This window comes from Salmo salar, chromosome ssa13 (assembly GCF_905237065.1).
Source record: "Salmo salar chromosome ssa13, Ssal_v3.1, whole genome shotgun sequence".
NCBI lineage: Eukaryota > Metazoa > Chordata > Actinopteri > Salmoniformes > Salmonidae > Salmo > Salmo salar.
Genome location: NC_059454.1, coordinates 22,113,900 through 22,130,809, shown reverse-complemented (window position 1 = coordinate 22,130,809; position 16,910 = coordinate 22,113,900). Strand labels below are relative to the sequence as shown.

Genomic DNA, 16,910 nt, shown 5'->3' with positions numbered 1-16,910 from the left:
TTCAACCAGTCAAATGACGTTCGTCTGTATTCCTCAGAGATCCTAGAACGTAACCAGACTTCACTATATCATTAGGGGTGTAGTATATCCTATAGGACACCAAATTTGGTCAGAGAGCGACGCCTTTATGGCACGCCAATGACGCGGCCGGTCTTAATTTGATCGACTGTATCTTTGTCAAACAAAGCTAGCTAGATAGCCAATGGGTTGGGCTTTACAGGAGTATGCGGAAACCCTGTATATGTCGCAGAATTTAGCTGCCAACCTTTTGCGACAGCATGCCTTTTCCTTTTGGACAAAACTTAAGAATATTCAGAGTTATGAAGTTATGAAAACTGGTTGTTTTGCAAATGTTGAACTTATAATATGGCTACTAATACTGGAAAAGCTAAATCAAAGTCGAAGTATACAGATTTGATGATATTCTTGCAGAAAAATGTAATATGAATGCAAATGTCTTCTTCACGATTCGACCAAATATACCTGGGTGACTTCACACTAAATGTCATGGTGATCGCTCATACTTCAGGTTATTAGTCTGAAACTTTGCACTTACACTGCTGCAATCTTGTGGACACCATCGGAATTACAACCAGAATGATGGCTAGAACTGGGACCTCTCTGTTGCATTTCAAAGATGGTGTTAGAAAAAAAACTGGTTGGCTTTTTCTTTGTATTTTCTTCTACCAGATCTATTGTGTTATATTCTCCTACATTCAATTCACATTTCCACAAACTTCAACATGTTCCCTTTCAAATGGTACCAAGAATATGCATATCCTTTCTTCAGGGCCTGAGCTACAGGCAGTTAGATTTGGGTATGTCATTTTAGGCGAAAATTGAAAAAAAAAGGTGGCTATCCCTATTAAAGGGGAACTGCACCGGCTGATTTGACCTTGTTTTTAAGCTTGCTCCTCAAGAAATGCTGGTGGCCATGACAGAAGCCAAACACGAGTTGGCTTGGAGTGTGGTTTGATGTGGGTGTTTCTTGGGTGTGTCCTTGCCACCACCAAGACACACCCGTGTGTCAGAACCTTTCCCACAGCCATTTCCTCCCACTCTATCACAACAAACAAATCTTCTAAAGATTGAGTTAAATAACTACAGGCAGTATGGTGAGATGATGGAGGAAGCTTTGAATAGGTTAGTAGCCTACAGTGTAAAATGAGAAGAATGCAATTCCTGAATTTGTCGATTTTCTAAAAATGGGGTTTCCAACAATTTATAGCATTAAAAAATGAAACATATCGCAAGCTCCTCATTTTTTTCTAGCTTGAAAGTTTTGATAACTTTCAAATTTAGTAACAGGTCCGTATAGAATAAACACCCTTTACATAATACCATAGGAGCAGTGTTATGCTAATATAACAATGCCGATACAAATATTGTGCCTATCTGTATTTTTCTGGTGGTAATGGGGCTGGCTACCTTGGCAAACATGTCACGAGTGGTCATACCTTCCTGTGTGGTGTCTTGTATACAACAGGAACTCCCTAATCCTGGTGCAGAATACACAGGGTTTCTCCCTCCCAATTCAATTCCATAATAAAAAAAACACAATACAAGTAAAAGTTGTGTTCAGTAACATTTTAATGCCGAGTGCCAAGTCTCTCTCCATTCAAAGACATCAGTATCAAGCCTAACTGTCAGTCTGGATTTCATCACATCATCTCACAAGTCTCCATGTGTTGGCTCGATACATGTCGAGTGCCTGGTCTCTCTGCATCGAATGCATCTGTGAACGCAGTCACTGTTCTATTACAAATGGCAGTTAGGAAACTGGACATCTCTCGAACAACTGCAACTTGTAAGGTGGTGTTGACCGGGAGGGCTTGTGACAGGACGATATAATAGATAGCCAAGTGAGAAATTGCATTTTATTCTAAAGACAGAACAAAGCTTTTTACTAATGCACTTCACAACTAGTTGTATCTGCGTCGCTGGGGAATTAGCCTACTAGGTTATCAAGCTGGGTATTTTTTATAGAACTTTGCAAATATGCACTGGGTGTACAAAACACCTTCCTAATATTGAGTTGCGCCTCCGCTTTTGCCCTCAGAACAGACTCAATTCATAGAGGCATGAACTCTACAAGGTGTTGAAAGCATTCCATAGGGATGCTGGCCCATGTTGACTACAATGCTTCCCACAGGTGTGTGAAGTTTTTCTGGATGTCCTTTGGGTGTTGGACCATTCTTGATACACACAAGAAACTGTTGAGTGTGAAAAACCCAGCAGCGTTGCAGTTCTTGACACACTCAAGCCAGTGCACCTGGCATCCACTACCATACCCCGTTCAAAGGCACTTAAATGTTTTGTCTTGCCCATTGATCCTCTGAATGGCACACATACGCAATCCAACGAACACCAACCACCTATTCTGCGTGATAGGGTCCTTCGGCAGGGCATACAAACCATTGTTGGTCAATCCGTATAGGGCTTTTCAGTCTCAAGCGGCCGTGATCCTTTGAACGCGTTGGGGGCAATGAAACAACGGAGTCCTATTCAATGAAGAGAAGCGAAGTGGGCGGAGGGCTGTTTTGCATGTGGAGCTTGACAAAAGGAGGCATGATTTGTTGACATAATTGTAATCCAAACCCAACCTTAATTTACTCATTGTGAAGAACTGAGGTTCCAAACTTCGTTTTAGACGAGACTGGAGTTATGACCAAAATGATCCTATTTACACTTTGTAGTCAATGTTGACAGTAGAATAAATGTTTGACTCATATCGATGCCACATGGGCCGTTTTCAATGGGATTAGTTGATTTTTAGGGGTAGTCACTCTTTAAAATACATTAATTAGCCTGTTTAGTGGCTATGCCTACCTGATATCATGATTACTAGTTAGCTAGCTATGCTGAACTTGAACGACTGTTATCCAGGGTGTGTTCGTAAATTCACTCTGGCTATCTACTTCGATTTCAGAGCACTCTGGTCTGTGTATGCCAAAGTGCAGAATCCCTGATGAATGTACAAGCATGCAACACCCGCTGAATATGAACTGTATCAGTAAATGTCAGCAAATAAAGTAATTACATTGTTACAAGCAGCACAGTTAGTCACGAATGCTCTAGATAATATGTTAACAGCCTAACCAGCTCTGCAAGGGCGAGTAAAATGGCCAGAGTGAGGTGTTCTCTCATTTGTGTCTGGAAGTAGCTAGCAAGCTAGCCAACTTTATCCAGTTAGGTTGGGAGGTTGGGTGCTTGACTGCCATTGTGAAGAATGCTCAGATCAACCCTACTCCTCGGCCAGAGTGTCCAGCGTCAATAGAGCAGTGGGTCTAAATTCACGAACAGACAATCTGACAACACTCTGAATTTAGGAATGACCCAGAGCACACTGGAGGTAATTTATGACCGGACCCTTTGTTGTCAATCAAATGTATATTGGCATCAATCAAATGTGACTTGTTTCAGGAAACTAGGCGTATGTAGCATGTCACTACTTCAAAGGAGAGGCATTTGAATGTTAACATTTATTTTTGGTAGGAATGCCTTCTGGAACATGTGAAGTTTTATGTGCCTTAATAACAAACTTGTATGCCATCTGTAAATATGAATAAAACTTATATTACAAACCTAGTTGGTTTAGCCACGGAAAAAGACAGGACCCTGCCCCTAGCCATGATTGGCTGAGATAATGGATGGGCTGGACATGCTGAGAGATGAGTTCGGATTGGTCTGCCATGTAGCGAAATTCTGTCTATAACATGAGCTGCTCAGTACAGTATGTGTAAACAATCCATTCTTCCGCAGACTGCAAAAGAGTTGCTATTGCTCGCCATATATTATTTGTATCTCAGAAAGCCATTTACATTGCTAGTTATAGCCTAATGTTAGCTAGCTAGCTAACATTGAACTTAGTTGGTTAGCTATAGCTACCTGCAGATTCATGCATGGCTAGCTATGACAATCCGTATGGGTTTGGATTATTGCAGCGTTCAAAACAACTGGGAACTCGGAAATCTCCGACTTCCATCTTCAGTGCATTCAAGACAACTGGGAACCTCTTTCTAGAGCCCAGACTTTCCAAGCTGAAGATCACTGGCATGATTTGACCTCACATTTTTTTCAAGTTCCCAGTTGTCTTGAAAGCACCATTAGGTTAATTGTCTAAACAAAAGACTCCACTTCGGCCGGATCCTTATATGACCCATCAAATTAGCCAGGTGTATCTGGGGGTGATTCTGGCCATGTATTGTATTTCATGAACATGTGTACATGTCTAGACAATAGTGACCAATCCACTTGATGTGGCTGGGGGTGGTTATAGCATTTATTTCACATGACCCATCAATTTAGACAAGTGTGTCTGGGTAAGAGTCATCTAATAATTATGAAATATGTATCTGGACACTTTCTATTTTTGACATGCTACGATGCAAACATGCAAGTAATCATTTCATTGAACCGTTTAAACCGTCTGTATCCTATGAATGTGACAAATAGTTAGATTTTATTTGATATAATGTGCGTTTACCAGAGACGGTAATGTGAAAAACAACATGACCTGCACCAAAGACAAATTAGGATATAGGCCATGGACTAGATAAAGTATAATTTTGCTACTATTTTCACCACTTATAGTCTTGAAAGCATTGGTTGTTTAGTACAGTACCTTACTCACACTGTTTAGCACATGGCCTCACATGTGAATCCTTAAAGAGATGGGTGGGACTTAAGAGGGTGTGAACAATGCTGAATGGGTGTAGACAAAGAAGAGCTCTCCAGTAGGTGTACCAAAACATTCAAGGGCCATTTTCTCAAAAGTGGTGTTACAAGTTTATCAACTTTCAAAGCAGAATTACTTTCCCATTGTTCCTCAACTGCAGTGTATGATATACAATTTTCTAGCTCCGAGTCTTTACTTTTATCCAATGTAAAAAACAATTTCAAATTTTGCTACATAGGACCGAATTGAGACGGTCGGTCACAAATGTATTTTGGCATTTATCAAATGGGCGGGCAAGCAGGGAAGTTCCAATCCAGTTGTCAAAACGTGAGTTGGGCCAAGCATGCATTGGCAGGCAAGCTGCAGAAGAAACAGTAGGCTCCTATTCCCCTGACAACATGTTAAAATGGTGCCAGTTCCACTTTAAAAGGGTAACTACACAAAAATGAATTACATACATTTTTCCCAGATCTCACTAGTGGTCTTCTGATGTGGTTTAAGCATTGTTATAGACTTAGAAAAACAACAAATTGGATGTTCTATTACAAAAGTGTGACTTTGAAAAACATTTGGACTAAGTTGACAGCCTCATTTACATGTTTCAATAGTAGCCTACTATTAGCCTACTTGCACAGTACAGCTTGGTTTGGCCTGGGATTTATAATTGTAGGTCATTCAGAGTGTATGTCACTGTTTGACAAATTTCTCACGCAAGGCAACTTTCCTTCACCGAGCAGGCCGTTTGGGAAGTTTTGGTCATAAAGTATAAATCCACTTCCAGACACCACTACAGTCATGACAAGTGATTTGAGAACAACAAATTAATTAACTAGCACTAGCTACCTACATACTTCTTCCTCATAATTATTTTTAGCCTCATTCATTGTATCCTGACTGCCCCCAGTCCTACCAATCATTACTAGAGCCAACACAGCAAGGGAGAAAAATACAAAATAATCATCCAACAGGGTATTCTTTCTGGATATGGAGCTAGGGCTAGAAATTAAAGGGCATCCCATTGTCTTGGGGGAAGAAAACAAAATATGTCTGGGACGGTTCAAACAGACTGGGACAGTTCCGGAACGATATATCCAAAATTCATACAACTAGGCCTACTGTACATCAGTAGCCACCCTTCACAGAGTTCACTAATGCAACAGATCAGAATGTTTAGCTTAAAATTTTGATAAACTATTATACGTTAGACCTAGTTGGTAGCTAGCTACCTAACATCAGCTATGCTGGCAATGATGGTGATACTGATTGTTAAAATAAAAAAAAGAGAGTGACTAATCCGATTATATAGATACATAACCAGCAGTCTATCGTCTAGCTACCGGTATACTCACCACCATTGGGGACCAATGAACTCCAACCATCTATTCCGCATGGTATAAGGTCCTTCGGCAGGGCATGCAAATCATAGTTGTTGGCTGTTCATCCTGCTGGAAGCACTGCATTGCACGGTCAATCCTTATAGGGCTTTTAAGGATGGTGGCGATGAAACAACGGCGCCCCATTCAATGAAGGGAAGCGACATGGGCGAAGGGGCGATTTGCTGACATAATTGTAACCCAAGCTTAAATTTACTCGTTGTGACGCACTGAGGTTCCAAACTCCATTTTAGATGAGACTGACTTTATGTCCAAAATTATCCTATTTACACTTTGTAGCCAATTTTGACATTAGTATAAATGTGTCTGACTCATATCGATGCCACATATGCCGCTTTCAAAGGGATTCATTTATTTGTAGGAGCAGTCACTCTTTAAAAAGACATTACTTACCCTGTTTAGTGCTTGACCTCGAGGACACCTTGACAGTCGAGGGCCGCAGCATTTACTATAATATATACAGTACCAGTCAAAAGTTTGGACACACCTACTCATTTTTCATAATTTGTACTATTTTCTACATTGTAGAATAATAGGAAGACATCAAAACTATGAAATAACAGATATGGAATCCTGTAGTAACCAACAACAAAAAAGTGTTCAAAAAAAATCTAAATATGTTTTATATTTAAGATTCTTCAAAGTAGCCACCCTTTGCCTTGATGACTGCTTTGCACACTCTTGGCATTCTCTCAAACAACTTCGAGGTAGTGACCTGGAATGCATTTCAATTAACAGGTGTGCCTTTTTAAAAGTGAATGTGTGGAATTTCTTTCCTTCTTAACGCGTTTGAGCCATTCAGTTGTGTTGTGACAAGGTAGGGTTGGTATACAGAAGACAGCCCTATTTGGTAAAAGACCAAGTGCATATTATGGCAAGAACAGATCAAATAAGCAAAGAGAAATGATATTCCATCATTACTTTAAGGCATGAAGGTCAGTCAATCTGGAAAATGTCAAGAACTTTGAAAGTAGTTTCAAGTGCAGTCGCAAAAACCAACAAGCGCTATGATTAAACTGGCTCTCATGAGGACCGCCACAGGAAAGGAAGACCCAGAGTTACCTCTGCTGCAGAGGATAAGTTCATTAGAGCTACCAGCCCCAGAAAAATCGGCAATTAACTGCACCTCAGATTGCAGCCCAAATAAATGCTTCAGAGTTCAAGTAACAGACACATCTAAACATCAACTGTTCAGAGGAGACTACATGAATCAGGCCTTCATGGTCAAATTGCTGAAAAAGAAGAAACCACTACTAAAAGGACACTAATAATAATAAGATACTTGCTTGGGCCAAGAAACACAAACAATGGACATTAGACCGGTGGAAATCTGTCCTTTGGTCTGATGAATCCAAATTGGAGATTTTTGCTTCCAACCGTTGTGTCTTTGTGAGACGCAGAGTAGATGAATGGATGATGAAGCATGGAGGAGGTGATGGTGTGGGGGTGCTTTGCTGGTGACACTGTCTGTGATTTATTTAGAATTCAAGGTACACTTAACCAGCATGGCTACCACAGCATTCTGCAGTGATACGCCACCCCATCTGGTTTGTGCTTATAGGGACTATCATTTGTTTTTCAACAGGACAATGACCCAACACACCTCCAGGCTGTGTAAGGGCTATTTGACCAAGAAGAAGAGTGATGGAGTGCTACATCAGATGACCACAATCACCCGACCTCAACCCAATTGAGATGGTCTGGGATGAGTTGGACCGCAGAGTGAAGGAAAAGCAGCCAACAAGTGCTCAGCATATATGGAAACTCCTTCAAGACACTTGGAAAAGCATTCCAGGTAACTACCTCATGAAGCTGTTGGAGAGAATGCCAAGAGTGTGCAAAGCTGTCGTCAAGGCTAAGGGTGGCTACTCTGAATAATCTAAAATATATTTTGATTTGTTAAACACTTTTTTCTTTCTACATGATTCCATGTGTTATTTCATAGTAAAAATAAAATAAAAATCCTTGAATGAGTAGGTGTGCCAAACTTTTGACTGGTACTGTATATTAGAGCACAATCACCTTAAATCTTTCACAATTTAATCAAAATGTGGAACATGGTTCAGATGGCATTGGCTGGAGCATGACTTTGTATCAAAGACCAGTTAGGAATGATAGATTGTGGGGTTAAAGCAAACTGTGTCCCCATCTAGTCAGAACAGCCATCTACTCTATGTCAAGCCCCAGCAGGTGAGTCTAACTCTCAACTCAAACTCCTTGCCGCCAATCAGACAGAAATAACCCATATCATCACCTATTTAAATAACCCCTCAGCTAGCCAGCCGCTCAGTCCAGTCCCAGAACATCTGCCATGACCAGACACCACCCCAGGTCGACACCTCAGCCCAGCCTGCTCACAGAGAGACTGTAGATCAGCACCGGTACTGGAGCTAGACACAATGAGACAAATCTTAATTTCAGATGTACAGGTATCCAAATCTCCCATTGACATCAACGCTTGATTTATCCTTAAGCTTGATAGAGATAGAGATAGATATCTCTAAATAAAACACACACACACAAAAACACACACACACACACAATACCGTTCAAAACTTTGGGGTCACTTAGATATTTCCTTGTTTTCTTTTTAAGAAAAGCACATTTTTTGTCCATTAAAATAATTTCAAATTGATCAGAAATACAGTGTAGACATTGTTAATGTTGTAAATAACTATTGTAGCTGGAAACGGCTGATCTTTTATGGAATATCTACATAGGCGTACAGAGGCCCATTTGTCAGCAACCTTCACTGTGTTCCAATGGCGAGTTGTGTTAGCTAATCTAAGTTTATCATTTAAAAAAAGGCTAATTGATCATTAGAAAACCTTTTTGCAATTATGTTAGCACAGCTGAAAACTGTTGTACTAATTAAAGAAGCAATAAAACTGGCCTTCTTTAGACTCATTGAGTATCTGGAGCTGTAAATCGGGCCTGTGTGTAGCTGGTGTAGAGAGTCAGGCGCAGGACAGCAGATATGAGTAATCAACGTATTTACTCAAGAATCCTCAAATACAACACAATATACCGAGCCCACAATAACGGACCGTATAGAAGACGAACAATCACACAAACAACCATGGGGAACAGAGGGTTAAATAATGAACAAGTAATTGGGGGATTGAAACCAGGTGTGTAAAACAAAGACAAAACAAATGGAAAATGAAAAGTGGATCGGCGATGGCTAGAAAGCCGGTGACGTCGACTGCCGAACACCACCTGAACAAGGAGAGGGACCGACTTCGGTGGAAGCTGTGACAGTACCCCCCCTTGACACATGTCTCCAGCAGCACGCCGACAACAACCTCGCGGACGACCCGGAGGACGAGGAGCGCGGCGATCCGGGTGGAGACGGTGGAACTCCCACAGCAACGAAGGGTCCAAGACGTCCTCCACCGGCACCCAGCATCTCCTCCGGACCGTACCCCTCCCACTCCATGAGGTACTGAAGGACCCCCGCCCGACACCTCGAGTCCAGGATGGCTCGAACAGCATACGCCGGGGCCCCCTCGATGTCCAGAGGGGGCGGAGGAACCTCCCGCACCTCAGACTCCGTGAGTGGGCCAGCCACCACCGGCCTGACGAGAGACACTTGGAACGAGGGATTAATACGGTAATCTGGGGGAAGCTGTAACCTGTAGCATACCCCTTTCAGTTTCCTCAGGACTTTGAATGGCCCCACAAACCGCGGGAGGGCAGGCGGTGGGGCTATTTTTGGGTCGAGAGCCAGACTCGCACCGGGGCCTCACTGCGGTGGCAGTCGGTGCTCGCCTTCTGCCGCCTCACGGCACGTTGCAGGTGCACATGAGCAGCGTCCCAGGTCTCCTCCGAGCGCTTAAACCATTTGTCCACCGCAGGAGCTTTGATCTAGCTCTGATGCAAAAGTGCCAGAACCGGCTGATACCCCAGTACGCACTGGAAGGGGGAGAGGTTAGTGGAGAAGTGGTGGAGTGAGTTTTGGGCCATCTTTGCCCAGGGGATGAACGCCGCCCACTCCCCTGGCCGGTCCTGGCAATATGACCGCAGAAACCTACCCACATCCTGTTGACTCTCTCCACCTGCCCGTTACTCTCGGGGTGAAAACATAAGGTGAGGCTGACCGAGGCCCCCAGATGTTCCATGAATGCCCTCCATACCCTGGACGTCGATCAGAGACTATGTCCTCAGGCACCCCGTAGTTGCGGAAGACGTGAGTGAACAGGGCCTCCGCAGTCTGTAGGTAGACCTGGCAAAGGGACGGCTGGACTTAGAAAACCGATCCACAACGACCAGGATCGTGGTGTTGCCCTGTGAGGGAGGAAGATCCGTCAGGAAGTCCACCGACAGGTGCGACCACAGCCGTTGTGGAACGGGTAGGAGTTGTAACTTCCCTCTGGGCAAGTGCCTGGGAGCCTTGCACTGGGCGCACACCGAGCAGTAGGAAACATAGACCTCACGTCCTTAGCAAAGGTGGACCACCAGTACTTCCCACTAAGGCGACCGATGCCAGGATGACCAGAGGAGGGGGACGTGTGGGCCCAATAGATTAAACGGTCGCGGACAGCAAACGGAAAGTACAGACGCCCAGCTGGACACTGGGGGGGGAAGTGTGCTCTGTGTGTAATGCCCGCTCGATGTCCACGTCCAGCTCCCACACCACCGGTGCCACCAGGCAAGAGGCCGGAAGTATGGGAGTGTGATCCATGGACCACTCCTCTGTGTCATACATCCGGGACAGTGCGTCTGCCTTAGCGTTCTGGGATTCTGGTCGGTAGGAGATAGTGAAAACAAAATGGGTAAAGAACATGGCCCACCTTGCCTGGCAAGGGTTCAGTCTCCTCACCGCCCGGATGTACTCCAGATTGCGGTGGTCAGTCCAGATAAGAAAAGGGTGTTTAGCCCCCTCAAGACAATGTCTCCACGCCTTCAGAGCCTTGACAACAGCCAACAGCTCCCGGTCCCCCACATCATAGTTTCACTCCACCGGGCTGAGCTTCTTTGAAAAGCAAGCACAGGGGCGGAGCTTTGGTGGCGTGCCCGAGCGCTGAGAGAGCATGGCACCTATCCCAGCCTCGGACGCGTCCACCTCCACTATGAACGCCAAAGAGGGATCCGGATGAGCCAGCACGGGAGCCGAAGTAAACAGAGCCTTCAGGTGACCAAAAGCCCTGTCCGCCTCAGCTGACCACTGCAGTCGCACTGGTCCCCCCTTCAGCAGTGAGGTAATGGGAGCCGCTACTTGACCAAAACCCCAGATAAACCTCCGGTAGTAGTTGGCAAACCCTAGAAACCGCTGCACTTCCTTTACCGAGGTGGGAGTCATCCAATTATGCACTGCTGAAATGCGGTCACTCTCCATCTCCACCCCTGAAGTGGAAATGCGGTACCCTAGGAAGGAGACGGACTGTTGGAATAACAGACATTCTCAGCCTTGACGTACAGGTAATGCGCCAACAGTCTACCAAGCACCCTGCGCACCAGGGACACATGCTCGGCGCGGGTAGCGGAATATATCAGAATGTCGTTGATATACACCACTACACCCTGCCTGTGCAGGTCCCGGAAAATCTTGTCAACAAAGGCCTGGAAGACTGTTGGAGCATTCATCAACCCATACGGCATGACGAGATACTCATAGTGCCCTGGTACTAAATGCTGTCTTCCACTCGTCCCCCTCCCGGATACGCACCAGGTTGTAAGCGCTCCTGAGATCCAATTTTGTGAAGTGTATTGACTCGATCGCACTGGCGATGAGAGGCAGCGGGTAGCTGTACCTCACAGTGATCTGATTGATACCCCAATAGTCAATACACGGGTGCAGACCTCCATCGTTCTTTTCTAAGAACAAGAAGACTGACGAGTTTTGGAAGAAAGGTCTTTGTTTCTGGCCATTTTGAGCCTGTAATCGAACCCACAAATGCTGATGCTCCAGCTACTCAACTAGTATAAAGGCGGACAGTTTAATTGCTTCTTTAAATCAGCACAACAGTTTTTAGCTGTGCTAACATAATTGCAAAAGGGTTTTCTAATGATCAGTTAGCCTTTTAAAATGATCAACGTGGATTAGCTAACACAAATTGCCAGTGGAACACAGGAGTGATGGTTGCTGATAATGGGCCTCTGTACGCCTATGTAGATATTCCATTAAAAATCATCTATTTCCAGCTACAATAGTCATTCACAACATTAACAATGTGAACACTGTATTTCTGATCAATTTGAAATTATTTTAATGGACAAACATTTTTGCTTTTCTTAAAAAGAAAACAAGGAAATATCTAAGTGACCCCAAACTTTTGAACGGTAGTGTGTGTGTGTGTGTGTGTATATATACAGTTGAAGTCAGAAGTTTACATACACCTTAGCCAAATACATTTAAACACCGTTTTTCACAATTCCTGACATTTAATCCCAGTAAAAAGTCCCCGTCTTAGGTCAATTAGGATCACCACTTTACTTTAAGAATGTGAAATGTGAGAATAATAGTAGAGAGAATGATTTATTTCAGCTTTTATTTCTTGCATTACACTCCCAGTGGGTCAGAAGTGTACATACACTCAATTACTATTTGGTAGCATTACCTTTACAATTGTTAACTTGAGTCAGACATTTCAGGTAGCCTTCCACAAGCTTCCCACAATAAGTTGGGTGAATTTTGGCCCATTCCTCCTGACAGAGCTGGTGTAACTGAGTCAGGTTTGTAGGCCTCCTTGCTCGCACACGCTTTTTCAGTTCTGCCCACAAATTTTCTATGGGATTGAGGTCCGGGCTTTGTAATGGCCACTCCAATACCTTGACTTTGTTGTCCTTAGGCCATTTTGCCACAACTTTGGGAGTATGCTTGGGGTCATTGTCCATTTGGAAGACCCATTTGCAACCAAGCTTTAACTTACTGACTGATGTCTTGAGATGTTGCATCAATATATCCACATAATTTTCCTCCTCATGATGCCATCCAGTTTGTGAAGTGCACCAGTCCCTCCTGCAGCAAAGCCCCCCCACAACATGATGCTGCCACCCCCGTACTTCATGGTTGGGATGGTGTTTGTCGGCTTGCAAGCCTCCCCCTTTTACCTCCAAACATAACGATGGTCATTATGGCCAAACCGTTCTATTTTTGTTTCATCAGACCAGAGAACATTTCTCCAAAAAGTATGATATTTGTCCTCGTGCAGTTGCAAACCGTAGTCTGTCTTTTTTATGGCAGTTTTGGAGCAGTGGCTTGTTCCTTGCTGAGCGGCCTTTCAGGTTATGTCGATATAGGACTCGTTTTACTGTGGATATAGATGCTTTTGTACCTGTTTCCCCCAGCATCTTCACAACGTCCTTTGCTGTTGTTCTGGGATTGATTTGCACTTTTCGCATCAAAGTACGTTCATCTCTAGGAGACAGAATGCGTCTCCTTCCTGAGCGGTATGATGGCTGTGTGGTCCCATGGTGTTTATACTTGCGTACTATTGTTTGTACAGATGAATGTGGTACCTTCAGGCATTTGGAAATTGCGGTCTTGACTGATTTCTTTTGATTTTCCTGGGATGTCAAGCAAAGAGGCACTGAGTTTGAAGGTAGGCCTTGAAATACATCCACAGGTACACCTCCAATTGACTCAAATTATGTCAATTTGCCTATCAGAAGCTTATAAAGCCATGACATCATTTTCTGGAATTTTCCAAGCTGTTTAAAGGCACAGTCAATTTAGTGTATGTAAACTTCTGACCCACTGGAATTGTGATACAGTGAATTATAAGTGAAATAATCTGTCTGTAAACAATTGTTGGAACAATGACTTGTGTCATGCACAAAGTAGATGTCCTAACCGACTTTCCAAAACTATAGTTTGTTAACAAGAAAATTGTGGAGTGGTTGAAAAACTAGTTTTAATGACTCCAACCTAAGTGTATGTAAATCTCCGATTTCACACACACACACACACACACACACACGTTAAGATTTGGTGCTACTGCCACTTTAGTCCAATCTACCATAGACCAAACGAACCGAGCATAAGCATGGCTGGTTTTGCCGGCAGCCTTCACAGCCTTGATGGGACTAAAATTAGAGGTGCCAAGCTGCTCTGTGGCCTTTTCAGACAGCACACCACAGCACTGTGGGAAGGTGTGACAGAGAAACATAGTTATGTTCTGTTCCACCCAGATGAATCTGCTTCCTCTCAGAGACCAGTGGCCACTTCCTCTCCAGCTCAACCAGATACTGCTGCTCCAGGCCAGGGCCTTTGGCTAGGGAAGACAGACACATCACTCTGGGAATGACGCAAGCCCATGGAAATTCAACTGGACCCAAGTGAATTGTAGTGATCAATTAAGAATGTGGAAAAAAGTTACCTTTTAAAAAATTAAGTAATAGGCCTACGTTAGTTAGAAAACGATTTATATCGCCATATTGTTTGTCACGATCCTGTCACATTAGTGGTCATATTTCGAACTGAAAGAGAAAAAGAATGGTCACACAATAAATCTAATTCAGTCAGCCTTCATTACCTGAACTAAAGATATGAAACCACATAAGCATCCAGAAACCACAAGCCAAAGCCAAGAGTTCCACAGTGACACCTCAAACACTAACTCTGCCCACCATTCATAACAACCCAGTCAAAACAGTTTCTTCTCTTCCCCCATCCATTCATCGCTATCAAAACACTGAAAGTTGTTCTCTTTACAAGCATTTCACTGCACCCGCAATAACATCTGCTAAATGTGTATGTGAACAATACAATTTGATTTGCTTTGAGTCCAACAGCAATCTGTCTACCTGTATGTACTCAAACAATAACTCCCTCTATCACAGTTACTTACCAGTGTCTAATAATACCATAATACATTAATGCCAATGTTAACATTCTTATCATGCTTCTAAACAACACAAGCACTTATGTTGTGTGGGAGGCAGGCTCTGTTTACAAATGCTCCATTCATTTGGACAGGTGACAGCCTGGGTAAATAAATACAACACTCTGAAGGCGTTTCAGACTCACATAAACAGATGCAGAGTCCATGGTCAGATCAGATCATGGGTCCTCAGTCTAACGCGGGCAACCACACAGCAGGCAGAGCATCACAGAAACAGAGAGAGAGAGCAGCTTCACAGCCTGCTCACAATCACAGCAGCTCTGGACCAGGCAGGCACAACGTGAACAGAGCAGAGAGGAGGAGAGCGAGCTGGTCGGGGAGGGAGGAGGGCTGGCAAGCGTCATCGCGGTGGTCTGACCAGCGGAGTGAGACATGAATGGCTGTGTCTGATGCGCCCTGAAGGGGCAGAGATGCTCTCAGCCACTTACCAGACAGATAGCGGGATACTGTACTTATAATTTCCGGCCGCTTCTGCGTGTTTGTTTTTGTGGATAGGCAGAAACAGAATGGTTGAATAAGTGAATTGATCAATACAAACAAACCTTCAGTTAAAATCATAGATGCTTGTTTTCCTACTTCTTTGTAGAGTAGAACGAGAATTTAACACCCATGTCTTCTTGTAAAACATTGGAGGGGAAAAAAATAGAAATTCAACTGCTAATCCTCAAAATAATTCCATGTTGGAGAGTCTCCCACTCACTCACACACATAAATACTTGTTTCATGGTTGTGTCCAACTAAAATGAAATTACATTAGCTATTTAACAGACAAAAATACACTATGGTGGACAACAATTGGTAGTTGTCATGTGTTGTAGCTCTCTGGGCCATCCATGGCATGCACATAACCGCAGATATACTATGAAGGATGATGCACCATTGAGAGCATCCTGTCGGGCTGTATCACCACCTGGTACGGCAAATGCACCGTCCGCAACCGCAGGGCTCTCCAGAGATGGTGCGGTCTGCCCAACACATCACCGCGGGCACACTGCCTGCCCTCCAGGACACCTACAGCACCCGGTGTCACAGGAAGAATAAGAAGATCATCAAGGACCTCAGCCACCTGAGCCATGGCCTGTTCACCCCGCTATCATGCAGAAGGCGAGGTCAATGCAAAGCTGGGACCCAGAGACTGAAAAACAGCTTCCATCTCAGGGCCATCAGACTGTTAGATAGCCATCACTAGCCGGCCTCCTGTAAGCTGCCCTGAACTTAGTCACCGTCACTACCCGCTACCACCCGGTTACTCAACCCTACACCTTAGAGGCTGCTGCCCTATGTACATACACATGGACAACTGGTCACTTTAATAATGGAACCCAGGTCACTCTAATACTGTTTTACCCATTTCATATGTATGTACTGTATTCTAGTCAAGGCCATCCTATTCAACTATTGCTGTACATATATTATTCTATCCACATATTCTTCAGATATACTACATATTCTATCCACACACTGTCCATAATGTCTATACATCCCATCACACACGGCATTATTTTCAACTAACTCTGCAACTCTTCCAACTATTGACATTTTTCACAACTGCCACCAGTTTGATGCCAAAACATTGACAAAAAATAAGTACTGATATAGTAAAATAAATATAAGTGTGTAAAAAGGATATTTCATGCTGAAACCCTCATTCTAAACATCAATCGTATTCACTAAGTTGATGGTTTATATTTAGGATAATGTTTTACAGCTTTGTCATTCTATACACAGTACCTGTCAAAAGTTGACACACCTACTCATTCAAGGGTTTTTCTTTATTTGCACTATTTTCTACATTGTAGAATAATAGTGAAGACATCAAAACTATGAAATAACACATGGAATCATGTAGTATTCCAAAAAGTGTTAAACAAATCAAAATATATTTTATATTTGAGATTCTTCAAAGTAACCACCCTTTGCCTTGATGACAGCGTTGCACACTCTTGGGATTCTCTCAACCTGCTTCACCTGGAATTCTTTTCCAACAGTCTT

The 16,910-nt window shown here is 43.5% G+C and overlaps 1 protein-coding gene across 3 annotated transcripts in view; it reads right to left on the bottom strand.

Annotated features, from left to right (window-relative positions):
* LOC106566626 (transmembrane and coiled-coil domains protein 1) overlaps positions 1–16,910 on the bottom strand; it is a 109,711-nt gene that overhangs the window by 91,134 nt on the left and 1,667 nt on the right. Inside the window, exon 2 of one of the 3 annotated variants that reach the window (XM_014134826.2) lies at positions 6,466–6,520. The exons of 1 other annotated variant lie outside the window; for it this stretch is intronic. The gene's annotated coding sequence lies outside the window, so the exon portion shown is untranslated. Of the gene's footprint in view, positions 1–6,465; positions 6,521–15,043; positions 15,061–16,910 lie in introns of those variants that run through there. One more of the 3 variants, XM_014134828.2, reaches the window with a different exon arrangement.